A 9783-nucleotide genomic window follows, 5' to 3' on the forward strand; every position below is an offset into this window, starting at 1 on the left:
ACATGCACTCTTTACCCAAGATAAATAACGGTCTTTTTATCTTAGAATATATTAATAATGTGTGTACAACACAACACTCTTTAATCCCCATTACAAGTACACATGACCGAAAACATTATCGAGTCGCAAAGGCAGGAACCAGTGTAAAATCTGGAACAGCATGCCACATACATGATGTAACCGTCACAGAGCAAGAACACACACACACACACACACACACACACACACACACACACACACACACACACACACACACACACACACACACACACACACACACACACTGGTCTTATAAAACACCACCTTCCTAGCTCAAAGCTACATTGCTAGAGTGTTCCTTCATGTGTTGCGTGAACCTGATAATTGTGGACTCACCCCCACTGGCACGTCACTGCAAATTGCTTCCCTCCCACTACTGAGTTGGTAACAGCTACTTGCAAAAACACCTTTATTCCTGGGTTATATCAAGACCACATCAAGCATCAAATGACACTTAAGTAGACACAGGCTTGCATTCATACAGCTGCACTAAACCTACGCCACACACCGATGCATGATTGCATAATACTGTATGAAAACGCCAACAATATTCGCTTTTATGGTCAATTAATCTCACATTTATAATTCATTGATAAATAACTAGGTAACCAGGAAAAAAACAGACCAGTGATTCACCAGATAGATATTAAATAATGAATTCATATATCGTCAATTTTTGTATAATCAGCAGTGCGTTATCCATACCCCAAAATATTAATATTGTATAAAAAAACAAAAAGCAACAAATCTAGACATTTGAAGAGCGGTCAAGAAATGTAAAATGACTTTACTGGAGAGATTATTCAATTATGAAAACAATTGCTGATACATTTTCTGTTGCCTACAGTCCATTTTTTGACAACTTCTGCACTTAATATATGTGTATGTGTCAAACCCAGTGATGGGGCATCCTCGGTTAGAAATAGAAGAAATCAAACAACCAATCACCTCTCTTACATGACATCCACTATGCTGTATATTTTCCCATTGTCCTTGTGGTTTTGTTTTGACTGCAAACACACAAAGCACAATCCATGAAACATATAAACTACATCCACTACATAACAGGGTTCTTGTGTCCTCCTGAACCTCATGTGAATCCACTATACATCTAAGTGAAAGCATTATAGACTTCCCACTAGGATGTGGGCTGCTCCTTAATATTAGGGCTCGCAGGGCCAGTGTATAATATCAGCAGCATAGGTTGTTTGGATGTCTGGTACTTTTACCTAATAAGGGTACATATATCCTCTCCTAATACGCTCATCTCCTCGTGGAAGGCGGATGTCATGCAGGTCAAGTTTTCCATACTGTAGCCATTAAAATTGCATTCACACAAGTGGTTTCATTTGTCAGTCTGAATGTTCAGTTTTGTACAGTACTGAATACTAAGTACCTTAGATAAATAAATCAAGAAAACACTGTTGAAGGCAATTAAATTTGTTTCTGCACCAACATGCTGCAGCTGTTCACCATGATATCTAAGCAGAATCAATTAGATCAATCAAATCAACTATCTATTCAGTTCAGGCAGAAATTCCGTTAGCTAATAAATACATTTCCGAATTAAATAATTACATTTAGAGTGAATGAATCACCAACATTTATAGAAATCAAAACATATATATTAGCTTGGTGGTTAATGAAGCATTAATAGCTTCATGCTTTTGTTAAAGGTCCTTAGTTACGTATGCAATGCAAGTAGAAAATGTCTGATTATGCAAGGCGTGCTTCAGGTACTTATGGATCATATTTGAAAGTAAACATAGAGATAAATGTTGCAGAATGAGGCATCTGATTATCAATTTGTCTAGAGTCAATAACAAACACTTTGATTGCAACCTCCCCCAGCGCAGGAGAGACAGGCATGTGTAAGTTGCATGTGTGACTGGGATTCACTTTGTTTCCTGTCAATAAAGTTCTTTATATATGTTTGAAAACCACTTCCTAAAATTAATCAAAAAGGTTAATAAAAGTCAAAGAAGTTTAATGCACATATAGTTTATTTAGATTGTTTCTCTCATTATTAGTGTATACATTAAATGAGAAATGTAAAACTCTACATGTTACAAAGCATTTCAAAACCTATTAGGTTTTTATTATTTCTTTGAATTGTAAACGTTGAACACAATTGTAATCAAACCAAACTAAACCAAACATTTGACGCTTAACACTTCATCCATATGAAGTATTAAACATACACAAAGGTAGTCTGTGTATCGTTTATTGATGTGAAAGGTCTGTTATGTCATGGATGATGGCTGGTCTATTAAATGGAATCCACATGAAAAATTCCAAGACACTTTTATTTAATATACTGCACTGTACACACATTTCTGTTAACCTTCAGCTCATGTGTGCACAATAGAGGTTAACGTATGTAGACTATTAAAAATGACTGAACAGTCTGGTTAAGTCACATGAAAACATTCAGCCCTCTACCTTTGTCTGCTGTGAGGCAAAGAGAGAATGTTTAATGATCACATTTCACTAGAGCCGGGATGAAATAGCATAGGGGTCAGCACTCGTTAAAGCCATTTGGATGTTTGTACATGCACAGCCTGTCAGAGCAACAATAAACAGTGAAACCAAACTCTGGGACAAACTTAACGCAAGTCTGGACTTCAGTTTTGAGCTTGTTATTCTAAATTAACAGCATGCTTATGTAATAAAACTCATTTGCGTTAGAGTAAATGATCCTCTGAGCAGAAAAGTATTCAGAGTCAGGACCGCACTTCAGACAGTAAAGAGAAAGTAAAGGCTGCTTACCTTAATGAGAGGGTATGCTGACTGGGGATCATGAGTGTTGAGTCAAGTCCAGAGCAAAACTGGTCAAACCTTCCACCCTGTGTGGCAACACCAAAACCAGGACAGCTGAACACAGACTTGTGCGTACCCAGTGGGAAACTCTGGTGTTCGCTACGCTCTCAGGCACTCCCTCACACTCAGTCAGTAAGCGAGAGGACACTGTCAGTCAGCAGCAGCCAGGCAGCTCTGCTAAGGGAGATCCAAGAGACGACAGATAGAGACAGACGTGCGGCTCCCTTGTGCTGCCGGTCTCTCCTCCTCTCTCTCTCACTCTCTCCTCTCTCTCACACTCTCTTTCTCCTTCTCTCTCTCTCAGCCTGCAGCTCCCACTGTCTCCCCCAGTCTCTGTTGCTGTGCTCTCCCTCTCCACTAAAATCTCTTCGCTGCACACACATGCCTACTCTTTACTACACACCCCCTTTTCTCTCACACACACACACACACACACACACACTTCTGTGACTGTCAGCCTTTTATGTTTGTATTTTTTTTTTCACAAAGCATGCTCTCATTGTAGATAAGGCCTTTCAATATCTCAATATTTAAATATATACATAATATTTTATATTATATTTATGGTATCTTTTTCTGCGAATTGCCTAGTCCATTTATTCTCAATTTTAACACCAACCCCTGGACCTACTGCTACTAGAGCACTCTCCTGACAGTGTTTCTCCTCTGGCACATTTCTAAGCAAACCATTTAATATTTATTTTGAATGTACAGTATACACTATGTACAGTGCACAGGAGAAAGACAGAGGCTTGGCTCTTAATAGGGAGCAAGACCAGAAAGATAACAGTGGAGAGTCAAAGGGAGTGTGAGATGATACAAAATGGATATCTGGAAGTGGAGGGTTCTGTCGGGTGGGGTTAAGACTTGTGCACGGGTCTGGCTTTGAAGTGCAAATGAAAGCAAAATGTCATGGTTAATCTTCGCTTGTGCGCACAATCGCTACCAGCAAAGGCACACTTGTGTTTGTGTGTACACCCTTGCTCCCAAGTCTGTTAAAATGCAATTTAACAATGCACTTGCAGCATCTACTAAGAGCATTGTTCATACCAAAACAGAAAAAACCCCACTTCAAATCAGTGTGACCTTAGAAATGCAATTTAGATATGCTGTATAATGAAAATTATAGTACTTTTGTATCCATTCATGAATATATTTGAATTCTTATTAATTGAAGGCATATATATGTAACTGGCATAAATCAGATGGAAATAGAAAAAACAGGACATGAGGCAAAGCAGCAGCGGGTGTATCATGCATATTGCATATTCTTAATCTTGATATTGTGACATTATATATTCATACAGATTATAGGTACTACATGGGTGGATTTACAACTCAAACACTTTTAGTAACATATTTACAATCTACCTTACCATATTGTGTCACATCTATAATATATACAGTATGATCTGAAATGTAAAACAAAACAAAAAAACAGTTTGATGCAAGGAACTTGGAAAGACAATATACCCTTTTTGATAGTTTTATATTCTCTGTCTGCATTGCCTTTCTGAAGCTTTATTAGTAATAACATTGGATTTATTTAGTGCTTTTACAAGTGCTCAAAGTGCTTTACATTACATTATATTGCGTGTTACTTATGAGACATGCAATGCATTTAATTCTGTGGATAATACCAACAGGAGCAATTTGGGGTGAAGTGTCCTGCCCAAGGACACAGCGACATGCTGACAGGTACAATTACATTTAATAGACCATATATTATTTTTTTGCGGTAGTGAGATAACAATGCATTACATTACATGCATTTTCCCTTATGACTGTTAATGCCCAGCCGTCCTATACATCATCATGCATCATCAAGGTCATCGTCATGTGTACACATCACGATACCCCTTGAATACACATGCATGAAAGGGAAAGGCTATCCTGTTTGATAGAAAGTGCAACACTCTGTTCAGAGTGCATGTAAAAGGAGGTGCAGATGTTTGATTGTAGCCTTGGTTGAAATTACATTCTAGGTGAATACTAGCTTCAGGTCAAGAATGTCAGCCATACATTGACCATCATGCCTAATCAGAATTCCGCTATCAAAACAGTATTTCCTTTTGGCCCAATTTTCGAAGCAGTGAGAAAATGTTATGGTTGAGCTTTGGTTTTGTGTTAGGGTTAGTTGGACCTGAACTGTTTTTAACCCCAAATGTAGGTCAGAGCTTTGCTGTTATGAAGCCCACGTTATTCTTTTTAAACCGTTTTCAATATTATTACCTTAATATCCTTGATATCCTATTCTAACTCCAACCAAGCCTTAATACTCCAGTAAGTGCTTGAATAGTTGGTTTACACATATCCTATAATTTTTAGATGTAGAGTACTGTTCCTTCGTTGGACCAGAGCTCCCTTGTGTGGAAAGTGGAATGCATTAAAGGCGGTTGTGAGTTTGGGCAGTTGTCATAAACTTCACTCTTTTTACTTGATCATGGCAAATTATTGTGTTTGTACAGGCTGCACTGATGCCAGCCTGTCAGTACATTGAGTCCACAGTTTTCCTGAATGGGAAAGGAACCCGCTGGCTGTGTATGATTTATGCAGGTGCAGGTGTTTCTCTTAACACCATTACTAAATGTCTCTCTGCTGACTGTTAGTGGTCATTATTTCCTTTTCCGTTATCCCTTTTCCCAGTCTCCTAATGCATGGCAGACTTAAGACTATATATATATATATAAGACTGTGGTCAATAAATATGTATGCACATCCACCATTTCTATTCACACAGTTTAGTGACATGGAGTTCCTTCTTTTGCACTGAGTGTATCTGTGGTGAAATGCTAGCAGCTTAGGAGCTTCACGTTCCAAGGTTTTGAATTTCACTGTTTGCTATTTCTGTCTGTATAGTCTCAGAGATATTTAAGTCAATAATTTACTGTATACCTACTCCCAGGTCAATGTTTTTCTCAGTAAAGACACAATAAACCACAAAGCCTAATGGGCACCTTTGGGGGAATTTGGGACACAGAGCGTGTGCATTCACAGATCTTTAGTCAAGGTACAAACTGTCATAATGTTTACTGTCTTATTATTCCTGGATGTATCACTTGTGTAATTATTTGCCTCTCACTTTGTCCCTTTCTCTCGAGCCCACTCTCTGTTTCTTATTTTCATATTTTTAGTTGATAATGGTGAATTTTCATAATTTCCGACCTGCATGTATAACTGGAGGAAGAATAGTTATGTGTGCAACAATGATAGGAGGAGCTCGACACTGTTACCAAGCAATCATCCTATTTTTTCTCGTATCTGGTCCGGCAGGGACATATGCATTTTCTTTGAGTTGTCATGAGGAAGTTAATTGAGAACTCATGAGACTTGAAACGATTGTCACAGGGAATTATGTGAGAGCATGACAAAATGATGCATATGTGAGCGTCCTTATGGTAAAACTTGGAAGTATTACAATATTAAATAAATATGTTATTATTATTACGTAATGTATTTATTAACTCTGTTCTGAGAAGGATCTTTTCCCTATAATTTTATTTTAAAATATATGTTGAGGTATTTCACTTTATAAAGGGACACTCTGACTGGTGGTGCTTCAAGATAGCCAGGTAATACATCCACAAACATCACTTTCAATTTAGAAGGATTTTTTCCAACGTGCTACACACTGTAGTTGTGGCAGTGATGCTTTGAGTGTGAGTCTGAGTCAAATCCCACAGAAGCAGTTTATCTAATCAGCCGACAGAAACAAGTGATTAATGACTAATTGAGTACTACAGCGTTACAATACGATAGCAGTGACCTTGGGCTGTGGTAAACAAGCAGTGTAGGAAAATAACTCTGGTCTAAACAAACAAACAAGAAGCTCACTAACAATGATTTATGTTTTGCTATACATACATGAGCTTCCTCCACAAATACTACAAAGTCTGTAGGATCACCACACATACAGTACATTTATGTCTGTGTCTTTTATTATCCTACTTTTATTGTCCTTGACAAATATAAACTTAAACTCTAAATGTACTTAGACATATGTACAGTATGTCTTGCTTGGCAGGATACTTTACTGTATGTGCTCTGATAGATAAAGTGCGTGCTGTCTCTTTAGACATAAATTCAATCATCCATGCAAGCCCCAGGGCCACATTAAGTTTGTACACACCAAGCAAATTCCCTGTATAGTCTTAACGACTTTTACTGGAAAGTGGTTGGGTTGCACGGTAAGCTTTTGCTTTATTCAAATAGCACACAATGTATTCTTTTATATTCCAATGGGGTGACCAATACAGAGACTGAAGACTTGGGATAAGTATTTATTTCTGGCTTTTATGTATGATTTCCTTTAAAAGATCAGGAACATAAAAACAGACGATAAAGGAGTTTATGATTTTGTATTGATTTGTGCAGAACATTTTGAAATAAGAGTACAGTGGCTTACTGTGTTTCTGTTGCAGGCTATGTGTCTACTCCATATGTCACAGATGACTCAGAGTTTTAAAGCTGGATGCCATTTATATCTTTTTTCCTTTTCTTCTTTTAATTTAGCCCTGTGTCAAGTGACTATCTTTCATTTTCATTCCCGCTATATGTGAATTTTTACCCATCAACCAGAAACACTGCCTTATGTCTTTCACTACCGCTCTGTTTATTAATCCTTCCTTCTCTGACCCCCATGGCCCAATCTCATGTCTCAATTTGCTCTTTCATACACCCTGGGTCTTCCATTGGCTTGTGCTTGTACTCAATCATTCAATGCTTACTGATGAAATTCAAGCTAGTTCTATTTATGGAGCTTGCATCATGTTTAGACACGTTCTAGTAATCAGATGAAAAGTTGTGTCATTACTGCAGGTTATCGAGTTACAGTTAAAGCAAATATTTGGCATCAAAAACAACATCAGCGATATTGAGCCATTCATATAGTGATACTGCTTGCAAGTTAAATTGAATAGCTTGTAGAGAGTGGGTTATGCTGAAATCAATATGTTAACTCTCCAGTGTATAAATATATGTAGCTAAAAGATTATGACAAAATGGGCTGTAAGCATATTTCTAGATACTGAAGTGTTAACATGAAATGGTGTTCACTGTAAAGCTAATTTTAACTTGCTTGCCTGTGTGACCTAGAGAAAATGTCAAGAGGGGATTCAAGTGGAACATGTTGACAAGTTTTCCAGTTACAAAGTGTTTAAAAGATTTATATTGGGTTCTACAAAACCACAGAATTAAAAAAGTCAAGGGTATATTTTCACTTCCCAGACCAACCAAATATATATTAATAATAAAAGAAAAGATAGCAGAAAGAGTGAAATGTATCTAATGGTTAATAGAAGGATAATGAATAGGAGTTTGTTGTAATGACAAGTGGCAAGAACAAAGCAGCAGTGCAAACATGTCAAGTTTCCATTCAAATGTAGCACTCATTGTTACTGATTCCCAGAAATCTGAAACACAGCTACCATCAACAACGGTCGTGGGATCTTAACAAACAATTGGGGATGATTCTTTAGTCATTTAAAACATGCAGCAAGAAGAGGGCTTTTAGGTCTATCTCAAACAAAGGATAGAAATGTCAAAAACGTAAAAAGAAATCTTGAACTCAGGGGGAATTAAAACCATTTATTTTATTTTTTACAATACATTTTGAGTATTTCTTGTAAAAATGTATTATTTGCTGCTACTGCTCCAAAATTGTCATCCTTTTCTACTCTTTACGCTTTACAAGCCTCACTCAATCACCAAGAGAGCAGCTTCTGCAGTGAACAAGCTGGGTCAATTCCCACTTTATTTGTCACCCTTTTTTTATAGCCTCTCTGCTCCTCTGTCGCTCTTTCTCTTCTCTTCCTCAGAGCCTATGTGTGTGTGCTAATCTCTTTGTTTCATGCAGCTCCTCCAAAGCTTGTCTGTCTGCTTGATGACTTCTTTCAACACTTTCTCAATCCCCTAGTTCATCCTTAGTCGCTCTCCCCCGTGTAGTTCCCATTCAGTACCCTTGTCCAGATTATCAGTCTGTTCCTTTCCTTTTAATGAGCCAGAAAGCTTTACTTTCTGTCTCTCAATCAATGAGTCTTTTCCTGACGGCCTTGTTTGATTTCCTTCAGTTTTCAAAGAGTCCAGCTTTGCAAGGATGTGGCATTTTTTCCCAATCAACTGGCCAATCCTAATTGTGTGCAGCTGTATTTGCCTGTGGTCCAATATGAATTGCATTTCTCTCAGCCTGCTGCTTCTAGACCTCTATGGAGCTAAATCAGGGTCATAGGTTTTGATCATTCCAAAAAATACAATTTATTTGAAAGTTCAAGTTTTTATTCTTGAACTTTGAAAAATACAATGATGCATTCAAACAAAAAACAAGCATTTAAAATAATTTTGCTGTAAATTTAGCATGAACCCACATACAAAGTCTTCAGCTCCACAAAAATATTTTTCACAACCATCATCATCTCCAAGGGACTTATGTCTGTCACCGTGAAACAGACCATGGGGTAAAGTGATGGGCCGTAGCCAACAATCAGCCGACTGTTTTTACCAAATATTCTTCAGTTTGACCTACTTGGGTCTTTACCATTTGTGATGGGGAATGTATGTCCTGCATGACTTCATGGTTAAAAGGTATTAACATGATCAACTTTTTAGCAATGCTTTAATTTAGATGTTGATGTTTTTGCTTCGACTGCTCATCTGTCAACCCCATGTTCTCTATATCACTTTCTCGACTTATAAAGGTCTTTCATGGAATATGGTTGGTATTACTTAATATTGTTTTAACTCGACATAGGTGTCCTTACTGGCATCGTCCATCACCCCAATCTTTTTTTACTTGATCATGTCCATAAGGTCATATAATAGTAAAAATACAATATTTAGTTGATGATTATTTTCATAACTGATTATTCTGCTGTTAACTTGTTTTATTAATAATAGTTTGTCTATAAACTTCAGAAAACAGTAGCCACC

General features: G+C 37.4%; 1 protein-coding gene across 1 annotated transcript in view; it reads right to left on the reverse strand.

Annotated features, from left to right (window-relative positions):
- opn7b (opsin 7, group member b) overlaps positions 1–3092 on the reverse strand; it is a 38401-nt gene extending 35309 nt beyond the window's left edge. Inside the window, exon 1 of the mRNA XM_063901956.1 lies at positions 2809–3092. The gene's annotated coding sequence lies outside the window, so the exon portion shown is untranslated. The remainder of the gene's footprint in view (positions 1–2808) is intronic.
- Positions 3093–9783: the final 6691 nt, after the last annotated feature.

The sequence above is a fragment of the Eleginops maclovinus genome, chromosome 1 (genome assembly GCF_036324505.1).
Source record: "Eleginops maclovinus isolate JMC-PN-2008 ecotype Puerto Natales chromosome 1, JC_Emac_rtc_rv5, whole genome shotgun sequence".
In the NCBI taxonomy this organism is placed as follows: Eukaryota; Metazoa; Chordata; class Actinopteri; order Perciformes; family Eleginopidae; genus Eleginops; species Eleginops maclovinus.